The sequence below is a fragment of the Haemaphysalis longicornis genome, unplaced genomic scaffold, assembly GCF_048455015.1.
Source record: "Haemaphysalis longicornis isolate Haplotype H1 unplaced genomic scaffold, Haemaphysalis longicornis Haplotype H1 scaffold_16, whole genome shotgun sequence".
Taxonomy (NCBI): Eukaryota; Metazoa; Arthropoda; class Arachnida; order Ixodida; family Ixodidae; genus Haemaphysalis; species Haemaphysalis longicornis.
In genome coordinates this window covers 5,056,433-5,076,577 of record NW_027526266.1, presented here as the reverse complement: position 1 = coordinate 5,076,577, position 20,145 = coordinate 5,056,433, and the positions used below count along the sequence as shown (strand labels likewise).

Here is a 20,145-nt window from a genome sequence, read left to right as displayed (position 1 = left end):
ACGAGCGAAAATGATTCTACACGACCGCCCCCGTCGGCCTGCGCAAAAAAGGAAGATAGAACCCCTGCATACACGCCCTCGAAGAAAGCTGTACAGCCGATTCAGTTTGTTGTGGACAAAGAGCAACCGAGGCTGCAGCCACAAACCATTGCGCTTGCCGTGGTATGAGCCAAAGCATATCTTCACATAGTTATGTTATCGTCCGTCTGACTGTTACTTACTGAAGGGAAAATTCAGAACACAAACGTTGACGTCTAGCGTCTATGCCAGACATAGACGCTGCTGTTTAGGCCCTAAAAACCACCTTCAGGGCGTCTGTCGGTTCTGTCTGATGGCGCGCTCGCGCCGCTGATTACGAACGAGGCGTCTGTTGGCGTTGACTTATCGTGTTGGCGAGCCGGTAAACGCCATCACGGTTAAACTCCCTGTTGGAAGACTACGCTGTTGGGATGATAGAGTGCCGACAGAGCTTCTTATTGGCCCCACAAACGCCATCAAGGTTAAACTCCCTGTTGGAAGACTAGGCTATTGGAACGATAGAGTGCCGACAGAACTTCGTATTGGCCCCACAGGCGTGCTGTGAGCCCAACAAGAAAGTCTTGTTGGAATTTTTGCCCGGGGCATAATAATACGGGAACAAATTCTTAGGTAAATTCGATTTCGTTGAGGACACCGATGCCTCGCGTAAAAGTTTTATTTATAGGACTACAAGAGGCATTTTGTAGCCTTTCCTTCCCGTGCACCCAGACATCGAAACGAACCTTGTGATACACTCGAAGCAGTAGATTAGTGCAGAGTGGAATTTAAACATTCAGCACGTTTTGTTCAATTTACGAACAGCAATTTTAGAGCCTTTCCCCTGGTCTATGTGGAGAGTTCATATTTATTCTCTCAACGGGCGGTGAAATAGTGCAATGTGCGGTTTAAACATTCAGCCGGTTTTTGTGCAATTTTGCATGCTTGCATTCACACACCGTTCTTTTAGGCACCCTAACGATAAGGTGCCGTGGTAACACCCCAATCGAGAAGAAAAACTTTTTAGCACCCCTTTAACGGTCGTAGCACCCTATGAAACTGTTGATTACACCCCTGAATTTCGGCACCCTCGAGGTGGGGTGCCCGAGCAATATTTGGGTGCTTGAAAAGTTCAAAAAGGGTGCAAAATGTTCAGTACACCCTCCTTGCACCTTAAAGGGTGTAAAAATGTTAAGATTTACACCCCTTAATATGTGGCACCCTCATGATTGGGTGCCGGAGCAATGTTTTAGTCCTTAAAAGGTGCAAAAAGGGTGCAAAATGTTGAGTGCACCCTTTTAGCACCTTTAAGGGTGTTAAAAAGTTTAGTGTGTACTTCTTCGGGTGTATCACAAGGTTCGTTTCGATGTCTGGGTGCACGGGAAGGGAAGGCTACAAAATGCCTCTTGTAGTCCTATAAATAAAACTTTTATGCGAGGCATCGGTGTCCTCAACGAAATCGAATTTACCTAAGAATTGGTTCCCGTATTATTATGCCCCGGGCAAAAAGTCTAACATGACTTTCTTGTTGGGCTCACAGCACGCCTGTGGGGCCAATACGAAGTTCTGTCGGCACTCTATCGTTCCCATAGCCTAGTCTTCCAACAGGGAGTTTAACCTTGATGGCGTTTGTGGGGCCAATAAGAAGCTCTGTCGGCACTCTATCGTCCCAACAGCGTAGTCTTCCAACAGGGAGTTTAACCATGATGGCGTTTACCGGCTCGCCAACACGATCAGTGAACGCCAACAGACGCTTTGTTCGTAATCAGCGGCGCGAGCGCGCCATCCGACAGAACCGACAGACGCCCTGAAGGTGGTTTTTAGGGCCTAAACAGGAGCGTCTATGTCTGGCATAGACGCTAGACGTTACCGTTTGTGTTCTGAATTTTCCCTTCAATAAGTAACAATCAGACGGACGATAACATAACGATGTGAAGATATTCTGTGGCTCATACCACGGCAAGCACAATCGTTTGTGGCTGCAGCCTCGGCTGCTCTTCGTCCACAACAAACTGAATCGGCTGTACAGCTTTCTTTGAGGGCGCGTATGCAGGGGTTCTATCTTCCTTTTTTGCGCAGGCCCACGGAGGCGGTCGTGTAAAATCATTTTCGCTCGTAGCTGCCGTTCTGCCTACCTGTTTGCTGTGCCTATTACGTCACCGCCACTGCATGTTTCGGTCGCTTTATAATAATCCCCATTTGTTACAAACTCAGAGGTTTTCGCACTGTTAGCAGTCGTTTTACACGACGGGTTTGATGCGCCTGACATGCCAGGTGTGACATCGCTTGTAGTATTAGCGCGACGTTGCTTGTCGGCAAGACAGGTGCCGGACATACAAGCGTTGTCAACGCCATAATTCTAACGGCACATTCCATTTATTTCGTGGCTACCGTGGCTTGCGCCGAAAAGGTCGGGTTGACTGCGATAGCTTTTCTTGAGTCAAATAAGGGAGCTTTGGCTCAATCGCTTGCAGCGCTAGCAATGCGGCCTCGTCTGCAAGACCGGTGCGTGAGAAACAAGCGTTAGGACAGCCAGAATTTCAAAAATGCAGCATAAACTAGACACAAGCGACAATATTCATTGAAAACTTACGTAAGTATAGAGTTGTTTTAGGCGTACCAAACACCGCCCGCCGAGATAGCTGAGTATTAACGCGTCCGTTTACTGTTTTGTAGGTCAATGGTTCGATTCCTCGTCGAACCTGGTTTTTTTTAGGTAAGGGTTTCATTAGCTCTTTTTTTTTACGGCCAGGGTAAGCGCCTGTTCCTTGCTTCCTATCACGCCGACATTTACCGCCCTCTTCCTGAACCCAAAGTAGCTCGTTTTTTCGCACCTTCTCTCTTGAGAAGCCCGCCGTGAAAACAAAACCAACACAAACGTCAAAACCGCTTTACAATATCAGTATATATGTTAATTACTTTACGTGTATTTACTTTTTGTGTAAAAACCTTAAATTTAAGTTATAAACACATTTCAGATTTTGAAAGCAGAAAGATAACTACAAACATTACAGTACTAACACAATTTTCGTCAAACATAGAGGTGCTGCATTTGAAGTCTGGCGACAATCTCTCACTTTTTGTGTGTTTTTCATGGCGTTTTGTACCGAGTGGTTGCTGGAGTGATTTGATCAGTTTTATCTATTTCAAGCTTAAATCGTAGTTATAAAAGCTTTATGGGTGATGTCTACCCTTCCAACCTACGCGTGTGTTGAACATGGGGACCCCGGAAGAGCGATCATCGCCGGATAAAATACTGCGCGTCAAAAGTGGATGACATTGCATCAGAACAAAGCGTGTTTGTGTGTCCGCGAGATGAAGACGACAGTGAAGGAGAATTGTACGTTGGAAACATCGGTTTTGCTCGGGTTAGTACGCATTTTTTATTATTCTGTATTTGGTTGAACTAGTTCTGGTGTCTATGGGTCAGTAATTCGCTAGACCCCCATCTCGTTGGCTCTGAGAGCCTACGTGAGTTAGTATACTTGTTTGGCGCCCAGTCCACCGTTTCCGCAGAAGTCAGCATCAATTTACGCTGAAGCTAGACCTTGGCTACGATGCTCGCGCTGTGGTACACGTCTGCTAATAATTTCACACCACGCAAGGCTCGTTAACACCGGGGCGTTTGTTTATGTGTCTCTCAAACAGTGCCTTTGCAGTTGCAGATCCCAGTCGCAATTTCGCGTGAGTGGCACAACGCTATGATTAGTCCTCCCTCGCGAATACCCGCGGTATACCAAGAAATAACATAAACAATAGGTTCCCTGGAAGTGCACGTGAAAAAGCGTACACTTGATTCCTTGGCTGGCGTCTCGTAGGTGTTGTCAAATCTCCCCCCCCCCCTACACGAATTCCGTGCAGTGCGCTTCGCAGCTATTGCGCTCGCGACCGGCGACCGTACGCCTCGCGGTCTTCGGGCCGTGATATGCGTGCCGTTCTCGTGAAGCTCGGCAGCAGCGTTGTGAAACTGCCGTACTCGCTCGCCAACGCGCCCCGACAGCGTACGCGTCGACCGGGTGCGGACGGAGTTGTGCTGGAAGAAAAGCAGGCAAGAGATGAGGACGCAGGAGGTGTAGTTAAACAGTTGAGAATTTACAAAGTGCAAGGTGGAGAAAATAGTATGCAAGGGCCGGAAACGGTGAGAGAGTTCGGGCCGCGTTAAACAGATGAGAATTTACAAAGTGCAAGGGCAGGAAACGGTGAGAGAGTTCAGGCCGCGCGCCAGCGAGCGAGTACGGTAATTTACGTTGCCGAGCTTCACGAGTCCGGCACGAATATGACGACGCCCGTCTGAGAGTTCATAGAGGTATAGAATTCACATACGTGCAAACTGAAGGTCAAATGCGCGCATGTGGCCTCGCAGGGAGTTAGCATAGTCTCGGGGTAGTGGGGGAGATTTCACAACGCCTACGAGGCGCCTGCCGATTCCGTCAGAGTAGCTCTCGGGAAGTCTGGGGCTTGATATCAGAGGCATATGTATTGTTTAAATTAGTGCAGAAAATTGAGCCAATTCGCAAGTTCTCATTTTCGCAAAACCGCAGGCCATACAGAGACTAACAAGAAAGCTTTAGGCACAAACTCAACTTGATTTATATTGGAGAATTGAACGTGCAGATACAAGTCAGACATAAAATGGAGGAGCCTCAACTATCACACAACAGTTCCGATTGAAAGCAAGGGATACAGATGGGCTGCTAGCATGCGTTCTATGCAAATTAGCTCAGCAGTGGGCTTTGCATATTTAATGCATTCCCCACTCACAGTACCTGCGGCTCTAATAAATACATTCTTACTGTGACCTAAATTTCACTTGGGGTGTTCCGGGAATGTTCTTATTGGTGCCTTGGAGGTTACTGTCTTTAAACGAATATATAAGTTTTTCCTCTTGCACAGCCATGTTTTCCCTCGCGCCACAAAACCCAGCAACCGGCTCACGAGCCTTGGTTTTCTAAATAGCTGAGTCGTGGGAACGATCTTCTGCAACTTTTATAGAGAATTCAAGCTCACAGGTCCGGCTGCCTAACCTGCCTAGCAAACACAAAAAGAGGCCCGACATAGTATGTCATTCAAATACTACATCCACTGCAGAAACTCTGGCCCTGGTATTTGTTTTTCTTGCAGAGCCTTTCAGTTTGATCATATGCAAATGTCATTTCAATTCGCGCCATCAGCCGCAAAGGGTTAGCACAACATCCGACAGATGGCGACGAGTGTACTGGTCAGTAGAAAGACGCATTGAAACACCCCCCTCGCGAGGGGCACGATCAAATGCAGAGCATTTCCGGGGGCGCACGACGTCAAGTAGTTTGCGTTACGTTAATGTTGTTGCACTTGTGGCAACTGCTGACGAGAGAGCGCTCGTCAGCAGTAATTTGAATGAGTCAACGATATAAGGCGCGTTCATAGCGTCCCATTCTGTGTCGGCTTTGTCACGCAGTGCTTAGAGCACCATGTACATTGCGTTCCGCCCGCAGGGTCGAGGGATCGAAACCTGGCGCCGGATAGTATTTCTTTTTTTTATATAGTAGGGAGGGGTGCGGTGCGGACTACGGACGTCAACGCGGGTGACATCGTGAGTTACTGAAATGCTCTGCATTTAAAATCTACTTGTTGTAAGCATTCGTGCTTTGTGTGTGCTCTTCTTGTATTTCAACAAGTGTCAGCACACTCACAGATTATGCAGCTGCAGGTGCTGCTGCTGGCTGTCCTGGGTCAGCTGCCTTCCAGTCCAGTTTCAAAGGCTTTGCCAGGGCCTCCCTTGGCCAACCGACACTGCACCTGCTGTACCCAAGTACTGCCTGGCCTTTCGTTGGTGCTCCGTACGCTTTGCCGCCAGGAATGGCCATTCATCCATCATCTGGCCGCTTGGACCACCCGTTCAGAAGTCAGCGCATTTGCTCGACACATCGGTCCAGGCACTGCTGCCATATCGGTGCACCCACCAATTATGTACTTTCAGGTTAGTTATTGCTTGTTGTGGAACCTGCCATGACGTATACCTGTTAGCAGTGCTGTGGCCTCTGATTATTTGAAACATTTTCATGAAGCAATGCTGTGCGTTTGGAGCGTGTCATTGCTTAGCAGAGATATTGAAGAGAATCTCGGGCCGCTGAATAAAGGGCAAGACGAGAAATTGAACTGCTTTGAAGCAAGTATTCGTATGTAATCAAGCCAAGCAAACATTTAGGATCTTTCGATATGGTTTTGAGCTTGCAATACAAACTGGTCTACTTCAGATCATACTGGTATTAATCATACTATACCGAAAAGTACATCCCGCAGTCTGTAGAATTCTGATAGCGCTTTTTTCGCTGCTCTCATGACAGGCACTATTCTCAATGGTTGGAAGATAGTCGAGGTAGCACCAATCTTTAAATCAAGAGATGGTACTTCACCATTAAATTTCCGTAGCAAGCACCATATGCAAGGTCGGGAAACATTTCATCCACTCTCGGGTCACTAATTATTTATAAAATCACAATATCACATTCGAGTATCACCACGGTTTTCACAAGGGTTACTTGAGAAACACAACTTTCAGGATTTGTTCACGATCTACATTGATCCATTGACGCAGGCTTACAAACTGCGGTAGTTTTTCTCGATTTTTCTAAAGCATTTAATCGCATTGCACACCACAGACTACTTCTCAAACTTCACCCTAATGTCCTCACTTGAGCGAAAGATTTTCATTCTTCTCAAATGCAGTTTACTTCTAATAGCTAGATACTTCTTTTGCTCGTGCCACTTTGTTGTCCCCCCAGGCAGCTTGCTTGGTCCTATCTTCCATGTTGCATATCCTCCCATGTAGGTCTATTTGCAGATGATGTTGTAATTTATCACACAATTTCTTTCAACTACTACTGTCAATGCTTTCAATCTGATCTTAACACAATTAACTCCTGGTGCTGCAAATGGCTAATATTGCTTATCTCTAAAACAAAGTGCATGACTTTAACGGTGGCAAGTCTCGAATTGTAAATACTTACTTCAATAACAACAGCCTGATTACCTCTTGAGACAAAGGTGTTTTGGTAGGCCGGTAGGGGAGGGGGGATTGCATGGTGAATTTCAAAATGTAGATCGATTGGGAAAATAAGACGTGTGATTAATATTTTCATTTGCACTCACTCCAAAACTCGCTTTATATCATATGTTTAACCCACTGCAGTGGCTAGGGTGGTGTGCTGTGGAGGCGAATGTCGGTTGGATACCGCTTGGTGTGGCCGCTTTTCAGATGAAGGCAACACGTAAAGACGCCCGTGTTTTGAGATTACGGTGCGCACAAAAATACCCAGGTGGTCAAAATTAATGCGAAGCCTTCCCCTACAGTGCTCCCCATATCCAGAGTGTAGCTTTGGCATGTTAAACTACCGTTTTTTTGTTTTTGGTATATGTTTTTGAAGTTTTTGGTATATGTTTTTCATGTTTTTGGTACCAGCTGCTGTAGCAGGTGCTACATAAAGGGGAAATTATACATAATGTTTCCAAGAGCTAAATATAAAGGCCATATTGAAGTGCGTTTATGGGTCAATCTCATAGCAGTAGTGAAAGGTTATATACTCTGGTGTAGCTTAAGAACGGCAATGGCTCATGTGGTGTAGTCCAGTGTTTGACAGAATGCCGTGTAGGCAGGTAAAAGCATTATTGCAGTCATGAAACGTAGGTCACTGACCAAGTCAAGAAAGCCATTTAATGGTTTGGTGCTTGTTCACGGTGAGCATGTGTCGTGGAAAACGAAGCTATATATTGGGCATTACGCGGCGCAATGAGTTTGCATAGATATGGTGCAGATTGCCATCCATTATGTTGATAATGTTGGGCGTCGTCTGAACGATGAGGGACTCGAGCAGTAATCGAGAAGATAGATTGCACTCAGTTGTCAGTAATTTTGTCTTGTTCCAGTCGACCACGTGTCCCGTCCTCTCATGGTGCTCTGCCAGTGGACTTGTTTTTGCATGGCCCTTGTTCACTTCGTTCCAGTGCTGCGTTTCTCTTCTGTGCAGATTGCACGTTTCGCCAATGTACACTGATTTGCATTCAGCGCATGGAATCTTAAACAATAGCCGGAAGCTAGGAGCGTGAGAGGGGGTCTTTCACGCTGACAATGTCAGAACGCAGCTTGTTATAGGCACATGCACGGTGTATGCACTGCGTTTCTTGAAAATGTGTGCGAGAGTTTCACCGATGTGTGGGACGTAGGTAATTGCTGCACGTTTTGATGCAGTCCTTGTGGCTGCCTAAAGCATTATATTAAAAAAGAAGAGAAGAGGGCGACTAGCAGGAATCCGCATTGACATTAGTAGGCAGAAGCGTCCACAAGGCCTGTGTCAAAACGTGCTGCAATTCTCGTACTACACATCAATGAAGCTTTTGCACACATTTTCAAGAGACACATTGTGCACATCGTGCACGTGCCCACTAGCAAGCTATGTTCTGACATTGTCAGGGTGAAAGACCCCCTCTCACGCTTCAAGCTTCCAGGTGTTTATGTTTTGAACGAAAAAAGTGCCATTTAAAGGTGACACCTCCTTCCTTGCCGATTTCTGATGCCTGATTGTTCAGTCTGTGGGGATAAGTATAGCAGATTGCTCACATGTTAACCTGTATTTGTGCTTGAGCAGTCACACGCTCATGTTAGCAGTGAAGTAGGCGAAAATTGTAGTTTGATTGTAGTTGTGTGCAGATTACCTACCTGGTGTTAATTCGTAGAAAAGCAAAATTGAGGTAACCCTGCTAACTGTTCCACATTGCAGCATTTTATTATGCGAACGTTAAGGAGTTCAGCTGCTTGTTAAAGGTGAAATAAACAGTGGTACAAAAAGAAGAGCATCTACTAAACAGAAATATCTTCACAATCGCAGGATGCCAACGGTCCGCCTACCAACTTGTGTCCTGCATCGTTTCTGCTGGCTGCAGCGGCTCATGGAGAATTTTCCAGCTTCTCAACGTTTGTGGTCAAGCGCTCCTAAATTTACTCGTAAGGCTTTTTAAATATTCATCACCCAATAGGGCATGTTACCTTCGTCTTCGGTGGAATGTGTCTGCACTCGGGTTATTTGTGACAGAAACAAGTGAACCGCGTCGTGAGAGTCATTGAGGCCTTGTTGATTGTGCATGCTTCTGAAATGACACTTTCATTCGGCTGAATACTTTTCAAATATTACGATTTGTCAACAAATTGTGGCAAAAGTATTGATTAGTTGTACTACATTGCAGGAAGGAAACGAGAAACGCCAACATACGTTTTAAGCGCCTCTGATATTTCAGATCGGCTGGTGAGCAATAAAACAAAACTGAAATTTTTAAAAGTCAAATATTTATTGTCACCAGTGGATGACCATAGTAAAAGTAAAAGCTATCTAGTCACCAAATTTAAAATTAGACACAAAATGCCAACAAAAATAGGGAAATAAACTAGACAGCTCGCTATAATAAACCAATTCGTAAAATTCCTCAATGTCTATAAAGTGATGATTCAGGCGGGTTAGTTAAGATGTCAGTGGGTTTACACACCCAACTTGCAGGGAAGCACATGAGCTCTCAATATGAACATGTTTGTCGTGAATACCGTCTTCCTTCATTAAGCTGCTTTGCACATTGATGCCAGTCTGATAAATGTAGTCCTGAATTTTTGTTATGATCAATCTTTGTATGGGAACCATATATTTTTATATGATGTCGCTGTGTATTTCTGAAACTGTATCAGTCACCAATTCCAATTTGTTGTGGTCAGGTTTTTCAACTAATTCCTAGCTTTTTTAACAAATATGGTATATTTTGTGTGCCTAAATGAATGCCTCGTTGCATGTTTACCCTATGTACTGTTGAAAGCGGACATTTTGCTTCAAAGTGGAATGTCGGGCTAGCAACAAGGTACTTCGCGTGCTGCTCACTTTCATTCATGCCATTATTTTTGTATTATCATTTAAAATAAAAGCCAACCAATTTGCTGTCGTTTTAATTTTGTCACCTACTTTGTATTTTCTTTTTTTTTTCAACTTTCTGTAAGGATTGACTATCCATATTTTTATGATACCAAGGCGTTGGACTGGGCTAGCTGGTACATGTTTGAATGTATGAAAAACCCTAGGAAAACCCAGGACACAGACGAGAACGACGGGAAAAACTTGTGCCGTCATTCTGTTTTAACTGTTTCCTGTGTTTACCACTGGTTTTTTATGCAATCAAACATTTTTTATGAGTTTGTTGAACAGTGATTAGTTTAGGTGCTCAAACAATTCTTGGCTGTGAAGGCTCCCTGCAGCATTTATATAAGTGCTCTCTGCTCTTTTTTTGAGCCAATACCCCATCAGCAGTCTTCATTGGTGGTCTTTTGTAGAAATGAAGTTGAAATAAATATTTGTTTGCATTGCTTTACATGTTTTGAAATAATTTCTTGTTCATTCTTGTTTCTTTCAACCCTGTTTCAGAATCCTGCTTAAGGCATTTCCTCTGTTACTTTTTTTCAGAACCAGGAAGGGTGCTCATCCTCGGTTCTTGCTGAAGCAGCAGTATCCATACTTCACACGTGAGCTCTGAACACAGAGTAATTATGGTATAAAACATTCTACCAGTATAAGCTTGCTTTGTAGACGTCATTGTAAATGTCAAAGCTCTTGACAGTGTAGTCCAATGTCTGGTGTAACGGGCAATGTCTACAACTTGTAAAAATGGATTTTGTGGCTATAATGTTTGAGATTACTATAAAATGCACGTCAACTACTATTTAGAATCGCTGTCTAAATTGGCAGCCATTTTCCTGGTGAATACAGAAAGGGAAAAAGCGCATGTGTAGAGATTTCAGTGCACCTTAAATGTCCCAAATTTGCTAAAGCTAATCCAAAGCCCTCCTTGTGGTGCACTTTATATCCCATGTACAGTTTTGCGTAAAAACAGATAAAAATTTATGATCAATTTAAACTTATTTTAATGATTTTAAATGCAAATATTCTCAGTTTAAGCTGCCATATTTAGAGCAAGATATTTTGTAACAATTATATAGCTACCAAAGGTTTACAGAAAAGCTTTTTGCTTTTGGTTATGCACCTTCTTATCAAAAGAAAAATGTTTTTAAGAAAGGCAGAAGAAACCCAAATATGGAAATTAGCAAACCCTAAACCTGCGGATAGACTGAATGTTTTGTAGAGAATCTTTTGCTGATTTCAGTTCGAGTCAACTTTAAAAAAGTCTATCGACGTAGAATGCTTGCCGTGAGGGACCTCATAATACTAGCCAAAACTAATGGGCCCTGGCTGTTGGCTTTTCATTTGCAACAGCGACAAATGACCCCCCATCCACCGGCAGAGACATAATGCAAGGCACCATGTACAAGCTTACCTCATAATAAAATAATGGTTTATGAACAATGACATTACATTTAAACCATGGGCTTCACCAGGGAACTTGTATGCATTGTTCTGTGATGTTTGCAGTTCTTGTTATTGCTATGTGGGGTGATTTAGTTTAAATGTATGCTTATAAAACTCCATATATCACCAAACCTTGCAAGTGCTGTACCATATGAATATTTTTTCGTAAAGCAAAAAGAATAATGCAAACGAAAATAAATGGCTTGGGTACCGAACTTTTATAAGTACATTATGCGCCGCAGTACGGAGGGAACTATATTATGAGCCGCATTACGGAGAAAACTATACATTTTGCATTTGGTCTTCCTTCATATTGAACCTTCCTGCTCAGCTCAAGAATAACGCACTAAACATTGCAGGTAGCTACCGTGTTTGGAAGCTTGATGCAATACTGAGAATCCAAGGGTTTTAAGGTTCAAGGAAGTTTTGTGTGGTTGAAGTGTTGCACACCTAATTCCTTTCACTGCACAGCATGGTTAGGCTGTGCGGTGAAGCTCGAAGGATGTGTACTGCAGTTTGGCAAAGTGAACATATAATTGGTTTTTTATGAAGTTTTGGATAATCAACTACCTCTAAAGTTATAACTCTGTACTGAGATGTGGCTCCTGACTCTTTAAATTGATGTTTTAACAATCGGTGACACAAGTTAAAGGAAATTATCAGCTGAAGTTGAGCTTCAACGGAATGTCTCACAGAACTGAGCTTGGAAAGCACGAATGTTTCATACCATAATCGTGTGTCATATTGTGTAATATGTGGTCTCCCACCTGCTGCACCATTTGTGAACCGAGGATGACGCACCCGTTTTGTACCCCTTTAGGTGGGTCCTTTTGCAGAAGACGCTCCTACAGATTGGGGTGCTAAGTAGCACCCTAGGATACTTTTAGGCCGAAAAGGGTGTTATAAGGCACCTGTCTTCTGGGGTGCTTCACAAAGGGGGGCTCCTGCGGCGACAGAATCCAAGCACCCTAAAGGGTGTAGAATATTCAGTTTTTAGGGTGCTCCTCCGGCGACAAGCTGAAGCACCCTTCTGGGCGTAAAAGTTTGTAGTGTGCTTATTTATAAAAAAGCCAGGTGTAAGAGGGGTATAATAGTGTTCTCCGTGAGCTAATCTGTCAACCTAGAGAGACTTGTATTTTAACTTCACTGTCATTTAAAGTTGTGCTCGAGTATATTATGCGGAAGTAATATCTTTTTTATTGCTGCCAAAGCCACAATTGGTTAATGTACTGGGACTTGGTTTTATGAAGCCTTTGCATTCCTAATTCAAGTACTGAAATTCGCAGGGAACCTGGCCTAACAATTTTATTAGTGTACCGAATTATTAGGTTCATTTAACCATAGTGTCTGTTTGAAATTTTACATGTGGGGCATTTCTTTCTCTTTTTTTCTTTTTCAGGCAGATGTTCTTTTGAATCCCTGCCTGTATTCCGTGAACGGGGAAGTTAGCCTCCGTAGCGATGGCCAGAGTGTCTTGACTGCATCATCTTTACTGGGAGGACGGTGTAGTCTGTTTGCATCGTTCTGGGTTTTCAACATTCAATATCCGAAGAAGGCATACAGAGGTCTAACGTTTGTGGAATATGCCTTTTTGGACCTTGCAAGCACCAAACCACGTGTGAAGTATTCAGAAATAATTAACTTTTATCGCATCAATATCCCTCACTAATATTTTATTTGTTTTCAATGCTGTAATCATTGGATGGTAGTCTAAAAGAATTGCGTATTATGTTTCTGACTTTTTCTTTTTTTACTGAACAGGGGATGTTTGATGGGCCCTTCTGTATGCTGATGATACAGCTATCTTTTAGTGAAGCAATAATATTAATGAACTAATTTAACTTGAAACAATTATCTAAATAATGTTGGCAACAGGTTCCAAATGAATCAACTAATAATTATCCGAAAAACACGAATTGCATGGCTTTTTCTTCTCACTCTAAAGAAGCTGTCGCGATACCACCCATTCTGTTCTATATCCTTGCAATTAACCCCTCAGACTCGGTCACTTTTCTTGGCGCATATGTCTTTATCAAAACGCGCTGGTATTTTCCGCAACATATTTCTCGTTCTTTACTCATTTATCGATAGCCATCTCATTGCTGTCTGTCTCCTACATCATTTATCTCTTGTGCCTTCACCATCTACAAAATGCTCGTTACCTTTCAATATCAAATCGTTACAAAGCTCTCGCTCATTTCACTACCAATTGAAACATTTTTTGTTGTTGTAAACCGCTCAAACCATTTTTTTTTTCACTTTGTGTACTGAGTACTGATGCATACTGATAAGTACTCACACGTTATCAATCCTCTAGTATTATATAATGATGTCACTTACCATGTCGTTGTGTTTGTGCCTTTATGTTTTTCTCATATTTAGAGTTCTTGTAGTAATATTGTTTCTTAAGTTTGTTCAACTAGCACACAGTTCGCTCATTTCTACACCAACTGAAATTTTTTTGTTGTTCTTGTAAACCACTGCTACCATTTTTTTTCACTTTGTGTACTGAGTACTGATGCGTACCGATAAGTTCTGATAAGTACTGACGCGTTCTCGATCCGCTAGTATTATATAATGATTTCACTTACCATGCCGTTGTGTTTGCGCATATCTTTTTGGTTTTCGCGTATTTCAGTTCTTGTAGTAATATTAATTCTGCGGTTTGTGCAACTGGCATTGTATTGCTGTCGTCCATTCCTAACTGGCGTATTATTTAGCAATGTACCATTTGTGGTTTCTTATAGGAGGTCGCCCTAATTTTTATTTCGGAACCTCCATGTGTACACCATGTACCATGTAAACTTATATGCGAAAGTTCGTTTGAAATAAGCCTGAAACCGAGAAAAACCGTGTGAAATCAGTACTCCCGCAGGGAACTAAAAACTCTCTCTTGTGGCCTTTAAAAAACGCCTTTCGGAAGGCCTACAGAACCGCCCCAACTTTCGCAAAACTTCATTCCAAAGAAATATATGCTTCCCTTGAACCTCCTAAAAACTTTCCTCCCGAGGCCTACAAAACGTAAAACTCCATGCAAAAGAAGTAAATGCTTCCCTTGAACCTCCTAAAAATGCCCCTTAAATAACATAAGTACTTCCCAAGGGAGACATAATAGTTCCTATTCAACCGCCTGAAAAGTCCATAAACATCACTTAAAAACGCCTTCAGGAAGTAAAGAATACTCCATTTTCAACTCCTTAAATTCTCCCAAACATTTCTTAACACACCCTAACTACCTCCTTTCTATCACCTAAAAACGCCCTGTTTTGAGGAGGTAAACAAAACCTCCCTGTTCCATGTAGTAAAAAAACTCCTACAAGGAGGATCACTAGAGGGCAGGTGAAAAAGAATCTCTAGGGAGTATATGGGAGGAAAAAAAGTTTAGAGTGGATAGAAAGGAAAAGCCCCGTCTCATGGGAGCCGCTTGCGCTGGGGTGGCGAGCGGCTTCCGCTACAGAGGAGCTTTTAAGTGGGGACGCGGGTAATAGAATGGTCCAAAATCGCGAAGAAACGTATTTTGGGAAAAAAACGCATTTTTGAAGTCTTTATACCTTCAAGCACCTACTCTAAAAGTTTCACCGCTGAATTCGATCGGGAATAATCTCAAAAATGACTTTGAAAACGCAGCGGGAGCCGCAAAACGCCGAAAACCGGGCTAAAAAAGCTTAAACTTCGCGCGCGCGCCACACTCGAAACAGACTGCCGGCGGCGGCCATCTTGGGCTCGTTTTGTAGCTGATTTCGTTGTGCGTATTTTGCGCTATCTCAAAATGGCGTGGCATGAGGAGAACGAGCGTTACCGCCGATTTACCAAAGGTCGTTTTGGAGCCGCTGATTGGCAGCATCGAGTCGAACCCCCCGTTCCGCGTCTCTGATTGGCCGGCGCCGTTGAGCCGCCATTTTTTTTTCGTTTTGTTTTGGCATGCGCGCGTTCACCGCCGCAGTATTTTCAATTCGGATGTGTTTTTTCCGCAGTTAGGGACTGCGATTTTGTCACAACGTCTTTATGTCTCGTGCCGCAATGCCTGGACACCTTGACCTCACGGAACTACGCGCTGCAAGCTTACCAAAACACCATGGAAGACGCCGTAGACGGCTGTACCGAGATCGCCTGTCACGTACGAACCTGGTCCGAGAAGCGCCGCGTGGAAACTTCCAGATTGAGTTAGCTGTTGTGCTTTGGTTTTATTTGTGCAAAAAAGTCTGCAGCACAATATGTTTGTGCTTTTCTTCAGTTTGCATCGACGTTGAAGGAAGTGCAAAGTAGGAACTACCGTAGATGAAGTTCAGCAAAAAGTGCAGTTTTCCAGCGCTGTTTAGAAAAGTTTTTCATTACTTGCATATAGCCTTGCTGGTTATGTTTGTGGTACGGTCGCATACTTGGTTCTTTTTTTGAGGAACAGAGTGGCAAAGCGCTTTTTATATTGGGCCATGCTGTAGCAAGACTTAGAAACTGAAGATGCGTTTTTCTCTCTTATTTTGCGACGTCATGCTCTGCCTTACTGAGTGTTTCACTATCCAGCTTTTGACCTAGGATGATAAGACTGGTATCATTTAATTTGCAACAAATATATCTAGCAGGTAATGCTGTTTGTATCCCTCTGGTATCCATCGCCAAATTGAAGTCCACCTGCAGCTGTACAGTTTATTTTGTGAGGTCATGCTCTTCCTTGCGGGGTGTTTTCTTATCTTACTCTTGAGCCAGGATAACAAGACTGATATAATTTCATTTTTACTGAATTGGTCACGCAGCTGATGCTATTTGTATCACTGAAGCATTGATCGCCGAAGTGCATTTCACCTACAGCTTTGCTGTATGTTGGAGATGCATTCCAGGACAATCTCTAATTCTAGGTGGCTGCTGTGCTTTAGTCTCATTTTAGCACAAACATAACAGCAGCACATGGTATTTCTGCCTTTCTGTATTCTGTAAAGACACTGACAGAAAAGGGGAATGAGGATATAATTTGCCTGAAGTGTAACAGTGTAAAATTTAATTTTCCTTCGCAACGAAATCCGTGTGAATTCACGTTAATATTTCCAGAGTTATTTTTGTGTTACAGTCACATACTTGGTATGCTTTTCTTCGTGAAGAATAGAGCTACTAAATATTGTTGTATGTTGTAGCTATGCTGTAGCAAAAGTTACCGTGATCTGTAACTTCAAATGCATGTTTCTCAGTTCTTTTTTTGCAAGACCAAGCTATGCTTTACGGGGTTTTTGTAGTGTTGCTCTTAGGCTAGGATGACAAGACTGGTACCATTGTATTCGTATTGCATTGATCAAGGGGGTGATTCTATTTTTATTGCTCTGTCATTGTTTACCTATTTTCAAAAATTGATAAAAATGAGGCAATTTTATACGATTTGTTGATATCAAATGTTCACCTCTTTCACGCTTTGCAAAAGTCTCGAAATAAATAAAAATAGCATTGCGCCCCAGAGTAGACCTTTGGCATTATGTCCGTATAAATCATCAATGAGTTTGCTAAAGCGAAATTGCTCTAAACCCCCGTAAGAAATGCCCCAATAAATAAATTTCAAAGTGTTGTATTTCTTGAAGAAATGAAGCTTCGTTAAAACCAATTGCATTATTGAAATCAGTGTAAAAAACCGCTTAAGTCTGCCAATTTCCATCTAGCTGGCACTGATAATAAAAAAAATTGTCTAAAGACTCACCTTCCCCCTTAAAGAAAGAGAGCAGTTACCAGCTGAATGACGAAAGGTCACAGTCCACTGGTTATCACTGAAAACGTACGTGAGAGGGTGCATGAACAGAAACCTCAATATTAGCAGGTTTGGCATGGTCGACGGCAACGACTTCTCGTTTGCCCCGCACGTCGATTGTGATGGTCGTGTTATTACGTCCTGAAACTTTGAAAGGGCCGCCGTACGGCGGATAGAGGGGCGGTTTCGTTGCGTCGTCTCGCACTGACACATATGTAGCTGAGTTCATTTCGGGAAAAGTGAAAACCTTTCTGTTGCCGGCGATGCGTGGGGCTGTTGGCCTTAGTTGCGCAAGCCATGCGCGTAGCTTCTCGATGTGGTCGGAGGCTGCTGGGGCGGAAAGTTTCTGGTCATAGAAGCATTCTCCTGGGAGGCGCACTGTTGAGCCGTACACCATTTCCGCTGCGCTGAAGCCGAGGTCTTCCTTCACCGTTGAGCGTAGGAGAAGAAGAACGAGCGCTAGCTTTTCAAACCAGTGCTGGCGATCGAGTTTCGCTGTAGGTGCATCTTTGAGTTGCCTGTACAAGCGTTCGACCATTCCTTTGCTGGCGGGGTGGTAGGCCGCTGTATGCTGCAGCCTCGTGCCGCGGAGGGTCGAAAGCGCGGAGAATAAGTTGCTCTGGAATTGCCGTCCCCGGTGAGTTGTTATGCGGGCGGGGCAGCCAAAGCGGGACACCCATGTCTGAATAAAGGCCTGCGCGACGGTCTCAGCTGATATGTCCGCAATTGGTATAACTTCGGGCCATCGGCTGTATGTGTCGATGCATGTGAGCAGGTACCTGAAACCTTGGCAGGGCGGTAGCGGACACACGAGGTGGAGGTGAACGTGGTCAAACCGCGACTCAGGAGTCGGAAATTCCTGTAGTGCAGCCCGAGTGTGGCACGTAAACTTCGCTTGCTGACACGTTTCACATCTCTGAGCCCAACGTCGCACGTCCGCGTTGACTCCGGGCCAAACGAAGCGTTCTGTTATCAGCCGCTGGGTGGCGCGGACAATTGTGTGGCTGATGGAGTGGAAAGTGTTGAATACCACTCAGCGAACATTCAGTGGGACGAAAGGTCATGAGGTTGCCTAGGGAATATGTCAAGGTATCGTGCCCTGGACGTAGGGAAGGGCAACCTCCGAAAGCACAAGTAAAGATCCTCCACTTTTCAGTCTCGTCAACTCAGTGTCCTCCCGCTGAGCCGCGGCCATCGCCTCGAAGTCCAGGACTTTCGTGCTAGAAGCGTTGACGCGAGACAAGGCGTCGGCCGCTTCGGTTTCGGCTCCAAGAACATGGTGGATGTCTGTAAAAAACTCAGAGTTGAATGAGAGCTGACGAATTTGCCGTTCTGAGTAGAAGGAACTGTTGCTGTTGAATACGTACGTGAGGGGCTTGTGGTCTGCCAAGATTTAGAAATCACGATCTCCGAGGAAGTAGCGGAAATGCCTAATGGAACAATAGATGGCGAGCATCTCCCTTCCAAAAGTACTGTAAGGAACATCTGCAGGCTTCAGGCATTTCGAAGAGAAACCCAGTGTCTTCCACTCTGCACAATCCTGTTGCGGCAGCACTGCTCCGACCGATGTGGAGAAGGCGTCCCCAATGAGGCGCGTAGGAGCCTCAAGCAGTGGATGAATGAGAAGGGTAGCCGCGGCCAGCTCGTATTTAGCCTTCTGGCAAGCGTTCTGGTGCTCGTCAGACAAACAAAATTCTGGTGCCGTTTGGTAGTCTCAGCGCAGCAGATCGGTCAATGGCTGGAGTACTCGAGCACAAGACGGAATGAACCGCCGGTGGGTGTTTAAGAGCCCCAGGAACTCTCGCAGCTTGCGGAAAGCTGTTGGAGCAGAAAACTTCTTGACGGATTTCACCCTCGATTCCAATGGCATTACGCCTTCAGTAGTGATGTGGTGGCCGAGGAAGTTGAGAACCTCGACACGAAACACGCACTTTTGACGTTTCAACACCAGACCGTGCTCGTCCGGTCGCTGAAAGAGCTGGTGAAGGTGCTATTCGTGCTCGGTAGGAGTTCTGCTGGCCACCAAATATTCACAGGTAGGCAAATACTTGTTTTTCTTGTACAATCGGCGTGGCGTGGATGGCAACGCAAAACAACCCTCAGGCGAGAACGATAACGCACACTCAGACGTGACTTTTTCGCGCTGCAATCCGGAAAAGGTAACCGGCGATGCATAAAACCAGAAGCAAGCGGTTGAGGGAAAATCCGGAATAGCAGAAATTTACCACCAGCAATAAAGTTGAAAGTCACTACTCCAGCTGACGAATATAAGTTCTTTCGCGCGTTGCATTATACCACCAAATGAAGAATTTTTAGCTAAGGTTTTTATGTTCGCTCAAGTGAATTCGTCCTGAAAAACTACTTTTTGGCGGGGACTCCCTCAAAAAAACTTGGCGCCAATCGCTCCCTGGAGGTGCAAGGTGGTCGGCCGCGACGTCACATTGATATAGCGGCACCGTTGGCTGGAAAGGGGATACTTTGACTTGGCGAAGCCACTGTTTTCTTGACTTGTATCCGACTGTGGAAGCAGCCAGCCACACGAATTTATAGCCGGGCTTGGGAAGATCAATTTTGCACCGTAACCCTATCTGTCGAGACAGAGTGGGGGCAGAAGGCCGGTTTGTTGTTCAGGGAGTCGCTGGTTCGAATCTCTCCGGAGAAGTCGTTTTTTATCTTCCTTTAATGCTTTGGAGAACTGAGAACACAACGTTTCAGCACAAAAAACGCCCCCAACTACCGAAGAATCTCAAACGGCGTACAATGCAAGCGGGAAGCTTCTTAACTGGGTCTGTTTACTGAACGCTGACGTTCGTTCTTGGCATGGAGGTTCAGTTAGCACACCGAGAGCAATCCAGCGGGGGCCAGCGGCGGACGCCGTGTCTTCACTCGATGTAGTTTAGCCCGACCACAGCCGCTCGATGGAAAATTCGTTTCCATCGAGCGGTCATGCCTATCCCATTCCACATGAATGCTGTGAATTGGAATATCATTGCTTTTGAGCATTCATACGTCCGCTATCGCTTCCGCCACCCT

At 44.5% G+C, this 20,145-nt stretch overlaps 1 long non-coding RNA gene across 1 annotated transcript; it reads left to right on the top strand.

Annotated features, from left to right (window-relative positions):
• Positions 1-3,143: 3,143 nt before the first annotated feature.
• On the top strand, positions 3,144-8,981 carry LOC144166087 (uncharacterized). Its single transcript, XR_013321561.1, has 3 exons — positions 3,144-3,383; positions 5,705-5,974; positions 8,880-8,981. It is a non-coding gene; the product is annotated as an uncharacterized LOC144166087 (long non-coding RNA).
• Positions 8,982-20,145: the final 11,164 nt, after the last annotated feature.